This window comes from Excalfactoria chinensis, chromosome 1 (genome assembly GCF_039878825.1).
Source record: "Excalfactoria chinensis isolate bCotChi1 chromosome 1, bCotChi1.hap2, whole genome shotgun sequence".
Taxonomy (NCBI): Eukaryota; Metazoa; Chordata; class Aves; order Galliformes; family Phasianidae; genus Excalfactoria; species Excalfactoria chinensis.
In genome coordinates, this window is record NC_092825.1 from 107,563,600 (window position 1) to 107,580,681 (window position 17,082).

Here is a 17,082-nt window from a genome sequence, read left to right on the forward strand (position 1 = left end):
TTATTTTTACTGATAGAGCTGAAGAGGTGGAAGTAATTTCCAGTTACTGCACCAAAGCACCAGGATCTATTTAGGGAAACAAATCGATTTACATGCCATAAAAAGCTGCAGCATGAAGACAAAACATCACTCACACTGTTAAATAATTTAGCAAGCCATTTCTGTCTATCTTCAGTATATCTGACTTGCTGCACTTTGGTCCTGCCTTTCACGGTTAATGCTTGTAGGTCTTTGATCTCTGAGCTGCCAACATTTTACACCCCTCCCACTAAACTCAAAGGAACAACATCAGGTGGAGCGATATTCCTCAAAAGGCTTTTCTTCCTCTTTCCTATTAACTTCAGACCCAAAGGTGAAGGCCATTCAGAAGCGTGAAGCATTACTTCTCTTACCCTAATATTATTCTGGGCAGCTCTTTCTCATGCAGGCTGTTGTTTCTCTGAGTGAGGTTTCTGGCAGCTCAGCACAGCTCAGCTGTGATACATTTCAGGCAGCTTCTTGGAGAGAGCCTCACTTTGCTGAGATGAGAGGACAAGCTGGTCCCTGACCTGCCGTCTGTTTACAGGCAGTAGCTAATCTTAACTAGGATTGAAGTGAAATCCAGTGTCTGATCCAATATAGTCAGGATAAGTTAATTCCTTAATCACAGGTCTATTTTGAACTCCGGTGGGGCAGTTAAAATAAAGTGAGTTATCTCTGGACTTGGAGTTTATGGCTACCTTGGGACTGGAAGTGTTAGTTCATTTATGATGTATGAACTGTAGACAGACCCATTCAGCATTATATGTTATTGGTGTATGCGTGATCTTCTCATGCATCTGCAATACAGCTCCACATAGACCACTATGTTGTAAAGATACACTTGATGATTTTACATCTTCTAATGTACAGTTCAGGGTGGTGGACTTTTCAATATTGTATTAGTTTATCTTTGCTTCTATTATTCCCTGAAATAATGTATTTCGATATCAGCAAAGCACATGGATGCAATAATATTGCAATGAGGTTCATCTGCTATTAGTATAGCACTGGAAGCTAATGAGAACACGGCTTTTCCAAGGAGAAATATTTCTCCTTGGCTGTGTACCGAAATCTGTAGTCTTTCATTTCTCTGTAGAAATGCTTTAATCACATCATTGCCCATCAGTGATAATTCATCCCTAAAGTATTCAAGGTCTACAGTATTCAGTGCTCCGTTCACTTCACCTAAATTTCCTAACAAAGTACTTAAAATGCTACCTCTCCCTTCCACTTTCAAATATTTCTCAGTCCATTGCTTCAACAGGTTTTGCTCAGCATATATTCCAGTTGAATAATTAGGAAATTTAATGGAATTGCTACTTGAGTTAATTTGAAACATATGTAACTTTCCACTCCAAATTCGAACGACCTGACTTTCCACAATATTTTTGGAAAGCTGGGCTTCTGGGTTCGTAGACTCTCTTCTAAAACAAGAGTTGGTATTTTTCTAATAAAAGGAAGTAATATGAGCAGATGAAGATGGTCTGTGAGGATGAGCTCTGGTACACTTTGACTTGATCTTCACATGAATACGCCTATTCTCTAAATGTTAGATGGAGTTGTTATGGAGTGATGGTTGCTGAGGTAGAGAAATAGCTGCATAGCTGACTAGCATTAGCCATTGCAAATGCTCTAATAAATCCAAGACAAATACAGCTGTAGTGCAAGAGGGGTTTTTTGGGCCAAGGTACAGGCTGATTACACAGGACCCATCTGGATCACCACTTGGGGAAACTAGCACCATTTAATTATTTTTGACCCACTCACAAAGCGGATGGAAGCTGTCTCCATGAAAAGAGCCATCCCACAGCTAACTGCAATGCAATTCTATAATGTGGCCCCAAAGTTCTGAACAAATGGAATGTACCAACAGAACAACCAACAGAGCTCTCCGAAAATTAGTAAAAGAACTGGGATGGGAAGCTGCCTCCAATACTCATGGCCGTAAGAGCAACCACTGTGGTCCATTGGTGTATGTTTCTTGAGACTTTGACTTGAAGAGAACTGGAAAAACAAACAAACAAGAGAACAACACAACAAAGGCAGCTGTAAGCAGTTGACAGCTGAAGGCAACCGTGAGCTTTTAATTGATCACTGGTTAGAGACGTTGCAGAATAACTTTGCTGGAAGTGTAGGTAAACAGTTAGAGAGGGATTCTGAATGGATAAATAAGCAGATAACAGTCACAAAAAAGAATGGTAGTGGGAAATAGGAGATAGATAATGTTTCAGATGTTTATACAAGAAACCCATGGGGTTGTGTAAACTGGATGGACTTAGCATCATTGTTAGTAGAGCCAGCTGAGTAACATATATAACCAACACAAATGGGAGTAAATACTTGTTTATTATAGCTGAAATTCTGACAAATTTCAAACTCATTAACAAAATATAAGGTATTGTTTTAGGAGCACAAAGCACCTGTAGAAATGGTCTGAAGTGTTTAAAAGTGAAAATCATCTGGTCATCACCAGACTACTAAATTCAACTAAAGTATCATAAAATTTTAATTCAGTTTGGATGCAAAAGAAAAGACATACACAATTACTGCAACTTCACACAAGACTGAAGCCTCTTGTTCCTTTGCTATTGCTTTAAGCTGAGTGGCATCTAATTCCACTTCAACTGTGATTTGTGCCATATCTAGTTTTACTGATAGTTTATTTTTCAGTTGATTTTTTTTTTTAATGAAATCTTTATGATGTTTCCTTTCATTTTGTAGTGTAACCTGAACAACAGCCCATGCCTCACTTAATTTTTGGTTTAGCTCATTCCCTCTTTTCCATACTAGTGATCTTTTCCCAGAAATCTCATAACACAGCTGTTATCCATAACCCTTCCATGATTGCATCACATTCCCACAATTTATATCCTTCTGCTTCTTATTATAAATTTTGCAATTACTCATGGGCTTGGACTCTGTTTTCAGTTTGTCTCCCAAACACTCTAATGCCCAAACAGCTCATGCTTTTTTGATCCCCTTAACTTCATTCACCATGTCATGTCAATATCCATGCCTTCAAGAACATGTTCTGTATTTCTTAACTGGCCACAGAAGGTATCTCTGTCTGTAGATGAGAATATGATTGAATCACGATTCTAACTGGCAAGGAATTACTCCTTTCTTAGAGTTGGATAAACAATGATTATGATCCTTTTTAATTGTTTCTACTGCTCTCTTTCCAGTTCTGGACAGGTTATTGCCTCACTGCATTTTCAGTAATCTCTCACTGCATTCCTTTTTTGGATATTTGAACCTGTCCTGCAGTCAGTAGGTGACAAATTTCCCTCAGATTTTCAGGAAAAACATAACCGTCTATACTGCCCATATTTTCCACCACCTGCAGCATCTAATTGGACCTCAGGAAAGGAATCAGGTCTGATATGCACATGGTAATAAACAACACTTGCATTTGCAGTGCAGATCGCCACTGTGCTCAGTTCTGCATACTTAGTTTTGAAGCAGGTGATCACACACAGATAATGGTGTTTGCTGTACTTGCACATAGGCACAGTCTAAAGAAGGCTCCCACCATGAAGTCAGGAACAGCTTATATAATTCATGGAATCATTTGCATTGGAGGGGATCTGTAAGATCATCTAGTTCCAACTCCTCTGCCATAGGAGGGACACCTCTCTCTAGATCAGGTTGCTCAAAGATAAGCCAGGCATTGAATGCTTCCAGGGAAGGGGCATCCCCATTCCTTTCTGGGCAACCTGTTCCAGTGTCTCAACACCCCCACAGTAAAGAATTTCTTCTTAATATCTAGTCTAAATTTACCCTCACTCTTTTTAAAAACTTTTCCCCAGAGCCTTCTCCAGGCTGAAGAGTCCCAGCTCTGTCAGCCTGTCCTCACAGGGGAGGTGCTCCAGCTGTCTGATCATCTCCGTGGCCCTGCTCTGTACCTGCTCCAACAGCTCCATGTCCTCCTTCTTTTGGGGGCCTCAGAACTGGATGCAGTACTTCCAGTGGGGTCTCACAAGTGCAGAATTACCTCCCTTGACCTGTTGGTCATTCTCCTCTTGATGCAACACAGGATACAGCTGGCCTTCTAGGTTGTAAGATGTCTGTACATGTTTAATTCTGTATGTGTTGTAAGTTATGTGACCATTTGTCTAGCTCCCATGGAACACACCTGGTTTTCTTTAGCAGACATCAAGACAATAGTCCTTAAAAGCATAACTGGTCTTTATTTGGCCTCACGCTCATACTTGTTTTAGGGTTCCTGAAAATTCTCTTTACACAAAGTTTTATAAGGTATGAATCTATGTGATGTTTTTTTCACCTACTATTGTCAATATTTATATATTTAAAGAAATACGTTACAGATACATATTTAATTTTTTCTGATTCTCTTCAAGTTATATCAGGATAGATGGAATCAATTAGGTCTATGTAGGATCTTATCTTTCTTTCTCAATTGAGGGCATCTTAGGTAACTTAGACAACTAATTTTAGAAGAATTTAGGTGAGATGAATTGCACCATTAGTAGCTAATGTGGATTTTAAATGACATAATAGCTGGAGAAAATTTCCTGCTGACAAGCCCAGATAGCTCACACCCCAGAGTCCTAAAATCGGTGACTTTTAGGGTTGTCTCCTGCAAATGTCAGGTCTGAGTAACTCTTTGCATATGGATAATTCTGAAGATTAAAATCATACTGGTATTTGGTGAATATCCAAGAAGCCAAGAGGGATGAGCAGGTCAAAAGAAATGTGCTAGGTAACACCAGTTCATAGCAAAATGGTGGAGAAATTATAAAGATTCTGTTGATAAAATATAAAATGGAAGATTTATAATTAATACACAATATTAATATCATTTATAAATAAGCTTAGTAAAATTTTTATGAAAAATAGGCTTCTTTATTTATTACAGTTATTGTTGAAGGGAATACGTAGTGTATTTCTGCAAAGCATTTGATTCGCTATATGTTACACATTGGTAAAAGTATAAGGATATGCAGTATCAGTAAAGTACATCCTTAAATGGATTAAGAGCTGTCTCAGAGGTCTCAAAAGTACTTATCAGCACGGAGTTACTACTGATGATAGCATTTTTAGGAAAGGTCTCTAGAGAGTGGTCCTAGTTCTTAGTCAGCTGCATTTTCATCAGCCCTGTGTTCTTCATCAACACCATTAGGAGAAATAAATAACAATAAAATCAGTGGTGTTAACATTTGCAAATGGTCCGAAGAGGCAATGAATGCAAAAACCAATCGATCAAACAAGCAAACCCTAATCAACAAAGCAGAGTATTCTGGATAGCAAGGGAGAATGCTGAGCTCATCAAAACACAGAAACTGTCAGAAGGACAAAGATGAGGAATAAGATGGTAGACTTTAATTAACAGGACAGAATCTGGATCCTGGAAAACAATGGGAGGTTTTAATTTCCTTGTGTCATCTGCTATAACAAAATTTTCACAGTGTATAAAATCAAGAGCTATATATAGGGAATGTGAAGGCAATTTTACCTCTCTGCACAAAATTTCCGGTGTGTGCAGCTGTGGTTTCAACACTCTGTAAGACAATTTAAAGAAAAGAGGGGAGAAGAATCACAGAAATGACTTAAATGTTGAAGAAAATATTTCACTGTACCAGACATCGTTGCATCACTGAATCAATGGCCTTCAACACCACTTCCTCCATGGTATTATTCAGTCATTCAAACTGTTGGTGCCTCTGAACAATATATATACGTATATATATATTTATACACATATTTATGTAATCTCTCAAACAAGATTTTGTACTGGTGCCCTCAAGTTAGTTTTTTATGTTCACTTACTTACATTACTCACCTACATAGGATGAAAGTTGGAAATTTTCTTTTGGTCAGTTAGTCTCATGCTTCTCAGGAACATTCTAGCCACTGCTACATTTATGTTTGTGCCTGGATGCAAAAAGAAATTATAGCAACACAAAGAATGTGAAGTATACATATGTGAAGTATATATACGTAAGTCTTTATGTATGAAGCGACTGAGTGAATACATAGAATATTTGACAGTTTTGCAACGTGATGGTTAACGTGGGTAGAGCTAAGTTGGACACTGTTCATCAGAAATAACCCAGTACTAAAGTACATCCTGAGAGCTATGTTTAGCTTATCAAATAGATAGGCGTCCTTATAAGAATGTATAAGTATGTTCAAACGAAAGCAGTACTAAGCACTAAAGGCTTCCCAGTGGGAACAAGAAAAAACAACAAATTCTGCATGGCCAAAAATATTCAAAATAAAAATTGGGCACATTTCTGTTTTGCTGTTTTGTTAACAGCGAGTCAGCCAAACAACAAGAACAATTGTCAGAGGAGATGGAGGTTTTCATTGTTGATGTTATAAAATCAGTAGTAGATATCTCTTGGAAGATGATTCAGATTTCCTTTAGGAGTTACTGGCCTCCATAAAAGTATTTATGTAAAGTTTAATAGCCTGTGTTATAATGAAAGTCAGACTAGAAGATCTAATACCGTCTCCAAAGGAAATAATCTATGAATAAACTATAATAAAAGTATTAAATGAGAAATTGAATTGGAAAGCTCCATTCAATTGTCTAATAAATCAAACCAGTGTCTGCGATTCTTTCTTGAAATGCTGGGGCTGAATCTTCTTTTTAATTTTCTACTGAGGCTCAAACATTCAATTGTGAATTGACATGAAACATACATATCTCTCACATCTCTCTCTTATAGTGTCATATATCATGGTAATATGCAGAAAACTGAACTGAGTGGGAAGGTATGCTGTAAGATGTGATGCTAGAGCTGAAAGAAATCCTACTAAGATCAAAGAGGTCGACTAGAAGAGAGAAAGAGGACATCTATCATTTGCTAAACGATACTAGCAATACTGTAACTTTTTTGATAGCTGAGATTAAAGCAGCAGCATGCTCCATTCATATAGTAGTTACTCTTGCAATGCTGACATGCTGCTTTGAAATTAATCCACATTTCTGCAAGTTTCAAAGATGTTTACAAAGCTGAAAGTAAACATAATTGCTTTGCAAATTGTAATGACATTGACTTACTAATTAACTTAAAGAGGTGATTTCATGATCACTGGCTACCATTAAATTGGTTGTTGTTTATTTTTGCAGAATCATGCAATGTGTTTGTTTTAAACAGCTACATCAATTTCCCATATAATTGCAAGATCTAAGGGGAATAAAATTGAAACAAATAGCAGGAGACAAATGCAGGAGCTATATCTTACAGATATAAAAGACCAATTTGTTTTGTGGTTTCTAACTGTTGACAAGTCAGTGGAATGAAATGTGCTTTCAGAAGTTGTGTGGCTGACATCATCCTATTCAGCACAGAGCCATCTATGTGTATTCACTCCCTTTGAAAGTTCCAGTAGTTGACGCTGAATAAGCAAAAAATATCTTTGAATACAATAAAAAGCCAAACTATGGGAGACAGAAGCTGAGTCACGGAGAGGAAAGAGAAGGAAAGATTAAAAATAAATAGGAAATGAATTAATCAAAAAAGATGCTGCTCTGTGCAGTCAGGATATGAGAAAAACCACAGAATGAAAATGAAAACTGACAAAATAATGACAATGAGAAAGAATGAGAAAGGAAAACAGAAGGGTGAGTCAGTCAGACAGAAGATCTTACCACTAGGAAAAAAAAAAAAAAAAAAAGAAAAACGAAAGAAACAAGAAATAGAGTAACTCAGGCAGAAAGCAAATCAGCTTGAGAAAGGTAAACAGAAAAAAGTGATTCATAGATGACAGGTCTAAGAGATGCGAATTTGTCACAGATAGATAAGGCGGCCATAGGTAGCACTGAGGGTCATAGCTAACAGAAAATGTGTAAAGGATCATATAGAGGATGGAATAATTAGTTTTACTAGGCAACAGAGATAAAGAGCAAGCACAAGCAGAGGAAATAACTGCTTCACTGTGACTTTTCATACCCTGTTACAGCAAGCTCACTCCATGCTGCAGCTTCTGATTGCTGAATAGATAATGGAAGGATGGCCTGAAAAATTAAAGACAAACCTTTTATTTTCCTTAAGTCCATGCTGTTTGAAAATTGGCTTCTTTTCTCATTTGAAGATGAATCAATACAGGTATTTGATGGTCATCTCTTTGCCTTTTGTTTGCTACGCTCTCCTTCTAGGGAGTTACAAAGCAAATGCTGTCCCTTTTCATTTTTGATTCACTGAGAAACTTTAACTTGTGCTGAATTACAGCTTTGGGTTTGTTTAATCTGCTGATCTAAACAGGACACAGTTGGCATGAAAGAACTGCTGTCTTCAAAAGCTTATTTTTAACAATGCATATGATCTCTCCTCCTAAAAATGACTCACTGCGAGCAAAGCACAGCCTAGCTACAAAGAATTACCCTTTTTCACAGTGACTAAATGAATTACGTAACCCCTTGTGTTTGAATGCAGGCTGCCCAGTTGCGATAGAAAAAGGCTTTGTATCCTGTCCCTGCATATTAGTGACAGGATGGAAAACTGTAAAGGTAGAGTGTACTCCCCCAGACTCTTTCAGCTGAATATAATAGGTTATCCAGAGTTTCACCCCCTTTGCTGTTTACACAGCACTTGACTGAGTCAGGGCCCACAGGTGGCTGCAGCCAGGTAATAAATCACCTGTTCCTGGATCTCAGGCTTTTATGGATCCTTGAGAGGGTGCCACTATCATAGTACCTCACTTACTCTCTCTGGAACACCTTTAAAACATCTGGGCAAGGACTTCCTTCAAAATGCTTAAAACCCAATTTCCAGCACTGAAACCAAATCATTAACTTCAACAGCAGCAGCTTGGCCTTGTTGTTGAGCCACAGAGATGGGGAAGGGACTGGAACATCTCCCTTGTGAGGTATCATGGGTTAACTGAAAATATACCTGCGCCTGTGACAGGGGGGCAGCTGGTCTGCAGGGCCGCAGGCCCAAAAAGGGAAAAGGAAAAAGGGAAAAGGGAAAAGAAAACAGTGGCAATGATCTAAGGAGGCGCACTTATTTACTAAATACTATATCAAAATACAGGATAACACAATATAATACAATATAATTGGAATTAAGGCTAATGAATCAAGCAAAATAGGAGAGAGAGTGAGTCCCAAAACTGAGAGGTCTACTGTAGCTCTAGGCAAAATGGCTGGACTGCTCCCCTGCGCTCCGAGGAATCAAGAGAGCGAATCCAGCCCCGAAGTGAGATTATATAGTGTCCTGGTCCTGTGACTTATCCCTGACCGTGATGTTCTCTGGGATATGTAGTCTTCCTCTGTGAGCTGCACATTCGGTACAATTATCCGTGCTTTACATGATGTTATGATGTGGAATACTGATAGCAAAAATTACAAAACCATGACATTCCACCCCTTATTCTACATCATTACATTATGCTTAATACACACACACACATATATAGTGATGAGCAATCAGCGACCCTGTTTTCTTAACAATTTATATCTACTTCATGCAAATCCCTAAGCTGAGAACAAAACTAACTAACACACTATTATTTACCAACCTGAGAAATGGCAAAACTGCCAGAAAAAAAAAAAAAAAAAGAAAAAAGGAACATGACAGCGGCGGAGGGGAAAGGCAGCGCAGGCAGGGCGTCCCCCACATCAAAGTGCACTCATCCCTTCCTTGGTGCATTGGTCGGGAATCGAACCCCGGCCTCCCGCGTAAGAGGCGAGAATTCTACCACTGAACCACCAAAGCCATGTCATGTGATTTGTGGGAACTGCAGAATTTAATCTCTTTAGGATCCACAATCACAAGCCCAGCTTCCTGCACGACCAGTTGCGCTGGGGAATGGCAGGGAGACCCAGGCATCATTTACATTCCATGGTCTGTACCTGCTGTCTTGACCATGTTTTTTTTCCATCTCCTTTCATTTTCTATTTTACCTCCAGGTGAGCAGGAGCAGGCAGTGCCCTAGATCAATGATACTCCTCTACCTCCAGCTGTAACAACATTTGTGGTTAAGGGTTTGTTGTCAAACAGCTGTGAGTTGTCAGTGGTCAATAGCTTTTTGTTCCAGCTACACCACCATCTTCAACTTTATCCATCCTTGGAAAGCTATACATTCAAATCTAGGGAATTGGTGGCAACTGCATTGATAATAAAACTGCACTGTAATGTGCTCTTCAATCAAAAAAACCCCAACCTTTTAATAGTAAAGCTTTGTTTTATTATTTGCATTGACCTTAGTGAGCAATAAATATTAACATATTCTTATATCCTTTCATACATTGAATAAGGGACATCTTTCTCCAACTATTCAATGTACTCAATCTGCTATCTTTAGTTTATTAATCCTTCCACTTAATTTCAGATCGCGACTTCTCATCTACAGTTCTAGTTTCTCTCATTTCAATAACATTTTCACATGTAAGCCTTTTGTGATATTTTAATATTCTCATTAATTAGTTTGTTCTAGCAATGCATGAAAGGCTTTCTAAATGCTTCAAATATTTCACTTACTTTAGATACTTCAAAGACTTTGTGCCAAAACTTCTAGCATTCTACCTTCAAATCTCCCTAATATGTTTGTTTTAAGCCATGAGCTGTGCTTTTATTTTGAGTCTAGCAGTGTGAAAGAGAGAAATGTTATTTATAGAGGTACTTTTGTTTCTATTGCAAATGTTCACATTTATATTTTTCACCTATAGTATTTAAATGCTACAGAAAAAAAAAAGACTCATACTTTTTAGAGCTTAATGTCCTGCATTCTCAGAATAGATCTTTGTAATTTTAACTATGTTTTCATGCTAGTAGACTATTTTAATGCTTATTTGCCATTGGATTTTCTAGTTTTTAAGTGGAGACTGAATGTAACTATGATGAGGTGAACCAAAGATTTCTGGACAACCAGCCATGCATTTAAAGAGCCAAAACAATTGTCTACTGTCAATAAAACTTATCTTGGTGTTCTTGGTTGCCTCTCCACTAGCAAGAATACCTTTATTTACAAACACAAATCTTGCTTTTAGAGGCACAGTGACTTTGTCCATGGATGATGGACCTGAACTAGCATGGTGGAGTAAATGAGCCACAGTTCAAAGATAATCAGCAATTGCAGCTAACCAAAGAACATAAGTATGCTGGAACTGAACATCTTTCTACCAAGACTGGTTGTTCTCTAAAGGATAAGTTTTATTACAACACCAGCTACAGGAATTAAAAAAAGAAATTAGATGTTAGTAAAGTACATGGATTTTTTGTTGTTGAAAATATAATTAGATGACCACAGGATCTTTTTCATCATAAATGTTTCAAAATGTCCATGATGACTGTGCATGACCAACTTGGCTGATTACCAGGAAATGCTTCACAATCTGTGGTTAGATGTAACAAGTGGTGTGTTAAATATTGTATGTTGTAGAGCCCCTGAATCTAGTGCAGAATGACAGAGAAATGCTGGCATAGGGATTCTACCATAGAGAAATGCCTATCATGCTTCTAGCTCTGTGAGGAAACCTCACAGGGAAATGTTCCAGTGCTTGCTGAAAGCTTTTGAGTTAGATTATGCCACATTAGCAGCTAATTCAAATACAGCGAATTTAAAACAAATATTAAAATGCTGTTAAACTTTCTCAACAGAAAATGGATTTGGGCAGATGAAATCATTTTCAGAATGCAGACAAAAATATAAAAATATTTGAATAATAGAATGCAATAGTGTAAATTGCTATGCTACATATGACCTTGTCATGGTTTTTGACAACGGAGAAAAGAAGAGCACTGTCATAAGTATGGTGGCTTTCTTGATCTCTGCAGCTCAGTGCACAGCTGTTCTCAGTGATGGGAGGCTTGCAAGGAAAGACAAATGAGAAATAAGTCATGCATATGAATCCCTAATGCACTATCATTCTTGTGGCTGATAGCACCAGCTAAATGCCTCCTCCTCAGAGTGATGGAGAGTTATAATCTGCATACCATTGATTTGTGCAAAATAAAAGACTAATTCTTAAACATAGTCACTAACAGTTGACCATGGAGAAGAGTGTATGACAGTTTCCTCAAACAATCTGCTTATTTTGAATATTTGAGATGTTTATCAAGAAAACTCTGCATAAAGTGTATATATGTATCTCCAGCATTGGGGATAGTTCTTTGATGGTAACTGCACACAGTGTACATCACTGGGTGTGCAATCATCAACAATGCCTGTCCAGCAGGAACAGAGACCTTTGTGTTGCTTCTCTTCCTCCCTCTTCACTTCCTCTCCTACTCTCCCATAGAAGATCTACCCCTTGCAGCTGCCATCAAGCCTCCCCTCAGATCCTCTGCTCTGGGATAAGCACACCAAGGGGCCTCAGCTGCTCCTCATATGTCTTGTCCTCCAGACCTTTCACATCTTTGTAGCCCTCCTTTGGGTGCTCTCTCATAGTCTTGTATCTTTCTTACACTATGGTGCCCAAAACTCAAGGTGAAGCAGCACCAGTGCAGAATTCACTTCTTAGTTAACAGAATATAATGGATACCTAAGTAAGGAGATGAGGCTCTCAACACCCCCCCAAACTATGAGATCTGTATAGATATGCTTTAAGACTGGTAATATGGGTTATCCATTTTTCTACTGGATGATTGCTTTGATTATGCACTGCTTGCTTCTGTTGTTGCCTTACAGCACTGATGGATGGAAGTTTGTTATATACTATATAGGTGCTTAATGAAATTTCTGAAAGAAAGCTTACTGCTGAGCTAAAAGAATTGATTTCAACTCCTGAGTGTCTTAACTGCAAGCCCGACATTTTTCCCTGTTAAATGTTTTCACTAAGTCCAGGAAAAATTAGAAAATGCAAAATGTCCACTGTATGTAGACTAAAATAGAATTAATAAAATATGTTATATACATAGCTGATAAATTAGGACCCAGTATAGTAGGTGTAATGCAATGCAGATAAGATGAAAGAATTGCACGTTGAAAGGAGGAGCTGAAAATGTATGGAAATTCTCTTACAGCAAGAGAAATGGATGACAGTGAGAAGAAATCAATGTAATGCCTGTTCTTTGCAGAATATCAATACAGACAACATATTAAACTGTTTTTGAAAATAAAGTATCTATAGATAGATTTACAAGTAGAAAGCAACATTTAAAAATAGTGGGTGACTAGACAAGTGAAAACAAGCAGTATGGACAGATCCTCAACTGAAATAAAAGTATATAAACAGACACCTAGGCTGAGAAAGAATTATTAGAACAGAGATGCATAAAATAGTCAATAAAACAGTGAAGATCAGCTGAATGTCTGTGCTTCTCCTTTTTTTCCTGGTATGGGATGAAAAAATAAGAAGTTTAAAAAATGGTTACAAATTTCATAAAAGAAAGCATATGTTGACACAAGGCATCATTAACCTACTGAGTAGCATGAATTCCCCAGAGTATGTATCTTCTGTACTTTGCAAGATATGTCCTACCCTAATTCCCATGTAATACAATATGGAAGCTTTGTTATTGATCTTCAAAGCCATCATTGGATTAAGGACCCAACTAAACTGGGTAATATCCCTTCATCCGTAACTCATGAAGACAAATGAGTTCTCCTAGCATAATCCAACAATAAACAGTGATGACATTCATAAGGATTAAGGGTAGTTTTTTCAAGCAAAGTGGATTGATGTAAGGAGCAACCACAGAAGGTTACACTGAAACACAGTCTGACTGGTTTTAAAGTATAGAGACATTAACAGTTTGCTAATAATTTCCAACTATATGTGAAGCTAAGGAAATAAAATCATTAAGCATCTCAGAAAGGCAAGTACCTAAGGAGTTGTGAAATTAGGGAATGACCAACATCTAGACAGTCACAGCACAGATTTAATTTATCTTACTGAGCACTTGGATTTTAAGGGAATAAGTTGGATAAATTGCATAGAAGATGTAAAAGGTAGATGTATAATAAAGAAACGTGGAATTGTACCACAAAAGGGCTAGACATTAATTTTCAGCCTTCAGGCTAAATAAAATAAATTCACTAAGATCTGAACATGCTCTTCAATAGTTTTATCACTACTGCCTAAGAAAGATTATCAAAAGTGTTGAAGTAACTAGAGAGCAAGAGACCTGCATAAATCTATGTGATAGATGGAATTCTATTTTAAATACCTACGTAAGGGTGGTAGAAGTGGTCATGATCATCCTCTGAAGGTACTCATCTCTTTTTCCTAACCATAATGGAAGCTAAAAACAGACACCAAGTGTGGCAAGATGAATCCCACCATTAGTAAATTTGAAAAATCACACCCAAGTTGTGTGGAAATTTCACACTGATTCATTGATACCAGTAGCTTTTAACACCTTGATATCAGCCTGGAAAGTCTACTGGTCTGGTTCAACATGGTAAGTCTCACAGCTTTATGGCGGTCTTTAAAAGCCACAGATAACTGCTAAAGAACTCCTGATTTATATGAGATACTTTCAGAACTATCCTTTATACGAATTGTCCGATTACTCCATAATTTCCCCATTATCTCTGTTTGGATCAGAGATAACCTGCTCAGCTCAGAAACATACACTGTTTATCTGTTCTGTTCCAAGTTGGTTTTTTTTTCCTTACTAACAATTTTTATATTTGTCCAACACCATAAAATCTGTGAAAGGATATGAATGCTTTTAGAGTTACTAATTTTTTTATGAACAAGGTTGATTTCACACATTGTGACTGAAAAAGATACCAGATGAAGAAAACATTTCCTTTGGAGCAGACTGTAGGAAACAAAGTGCACATATATACTTCATCATAGAACACAGTGCTGAAATTTTTGAAAGAACTGCTGTTGTCTCATGAGATCAAAGAGTTCAGCTCAGCACTGCGTGCAGACACCAGTCTTGGTCCCCAAATCAGTATTATTGTGTTACAGTACTGCTATAGTTTCACTCTCATTAAAGCTATTTACCTGAAGTGAAGCATTACAATGATACATTCTGCTTCTACTGTATAAATGAGCTCATTGTACAACTCTCTGAGCTCAGAACATATTATCAAACAATGGAGACTACATATATTAATAATACAGATTTTTAATCTACCAATTTCTACAACCTCTCTCTTAAAAGAAAAAAAAAAGGGCAAGAAAGCAGGTGTTTGTATTACCTTGTCTAACTTACAGTCTCTGTTTCTCTCTTTTTCTCAGTGATTTTGCTTCTGCTCCTTTCAATCCAGTCTGAGAAAGGAGGTCTCAGAGAAGGGCATTTCTTGCACACGTTGTAAAGACTGATGGCTTCATTGAGCAGAAACACCCCATAAAATCTTCATTAGTTCTGCTTCTCAGAGAATGCTCTGTTTGGTGAAGAGACCTTTAGAGCCCAAATCTGTCATTTTCCACATACTCATTTTCCATTAAGCAGAACAATTTGCAAGATTAAATGCAAAGGAATATATCTTATTATTCATCATGATTTCGACTTCATCTGTTTCTGACTCTCATAAGCGGATATAAAATGAACTGACTTCATTTATTTTACCAGTAAGTGGCTCTATTTCATTCAGTATATTTTAAATACGTTTATTCTTCCTGAAGTAAAATAAAGAGGTCAGCATTCAGTTCAAATCCCAGTTCCTCTGGATTCAATTCCAGGAACAATGTGCAGTATGAATGACAGTTTGGTTAAGTCAGTTTAATTGTCTCAGGTATCACTATGATTTCTTGTTGCTGAATTACTGTCAAATAAACCATCCTTATAATCAGTTTAATTGCCTCTTTTTTTCTGACCTCTGCATGGAGCACTTTCTGAAAGGATTTGACTGTGCTTTTAGAGATGGTAAATAAATGAGATGTACTTCTGACCCAATAGGTGACTTGGTTGGTTCACAAGCATTTATGGCCTGCATTTAGAACATGGGTACGTATGGCCAGCATCTCAGTTTTAGCAATTTTCTAATACATACAGAAGGAAAGAATAACTTATGATGGCTTTCTGACTCTCCATCTGGTTTTACACTGACCATGGATGCAGGATATACCTGACAAAGCCTAAGGCTACTTCATTTTGCATAAATTATCTTTGTTTACTAACTGCAAAGAACTAATGATGTCATTCTGTTTAAGTTTTTAAACTTAAGATCTGGGAGAAAAGTCAGAAAGGAAAATAGTCAAATGAGATCTGCAAGGTCTTGATTACAAAAGTTGGAAATATCTCAGAAATTCAGATGTGGGGGATATTTATGTAAGATTATACACTTCATTCTGAAGACTATAACATAATTTTAATAATTTTGATGTGAAGCTTTATTATTTGTCATCTGATACTGCTAAGTTGAAAGCAGTGAGAACAGTGCAGGTTATTGTACTGTAAAACTGTGTAAATTTCCACAGAAGTAAACTCACTCTTAGTGTGGTCACTTGATTTAATGATTAAGAATCACAGAATGGTTTGATTTAGAAGGAACCTTTAAGATCATATAGTTCCAACCCGCTTGCTATAGGCAGGGACACCTCTCACAGACCAGGTTGCTCAGAGCCCCATCCAGCCTGCTGGATGCTTCCATGGAGGGGGCATTCACAGCCTCTCTATGCACCTGTTCCAGTGTCTCACCACCCTCACAGTAAAGAATTTCCTCCTAATATCTTGTCTAAACTGACCCTCTTCCAGTTTAAAATAATTTCCCTTTGCCCCGTCACCACACGTCCTTCATAGAAGTCCCTCCCCAGCTTTCCTGTAGGTCCCCTTTCAGGTACTGGAAGGCCTTCTTCTTCCCCTTCCCCTCCCTCCCTACAGGAATGAAGTTACCATAAAATAGACTCTGGTACTCATCCCAAAGAGCTCCTTTCAGATCCCTTGGTTTTACTTTCAGTGCTTGCAATGGCACGCTGCCACTAGTTCTAAAGTAATCTACAGATGGGTTGCTATCACTTGAATTTTTAAGAAAGAAAACCCTACCTGTTAGCAGCCTTCTCCATTATCAGAAACAAAGTCTCTCTCCTCTCCTTGTGCCCCCTCTAGGTTTCTTGACCCATTAAAAATAAGACTTGTGCCCTTTTTGTTCTTGGCAGCTCAACCAGCTGCCATCCATGTTTGCAGCTGCCCTCACGTTCGGCTTTTAAAACACATATTGCTTGAATCCACGAGCACTTTCAGGGGA

The 17,082-nt window shown here is 37.8% G+C and overlaps 1 non-coding gene across 1 annotated transcript; it reads right to left on the reverse strand.

Annotated features, from left to right (window-relative positions):
* Positions 1–9,639: 9,639 nt before the first annotated feature.
* Positions 9,640–9,710, reverse strand: TRNAK-CUU (transfer RNA lysine (anticodon CUU)). Its single transcript has one exon. It is a non-coding gene; the product is annotated as a tRNA-Lys (tRNA).
* Positions 9,711–17,082: the final 7,372 nt, after the last annotated feature.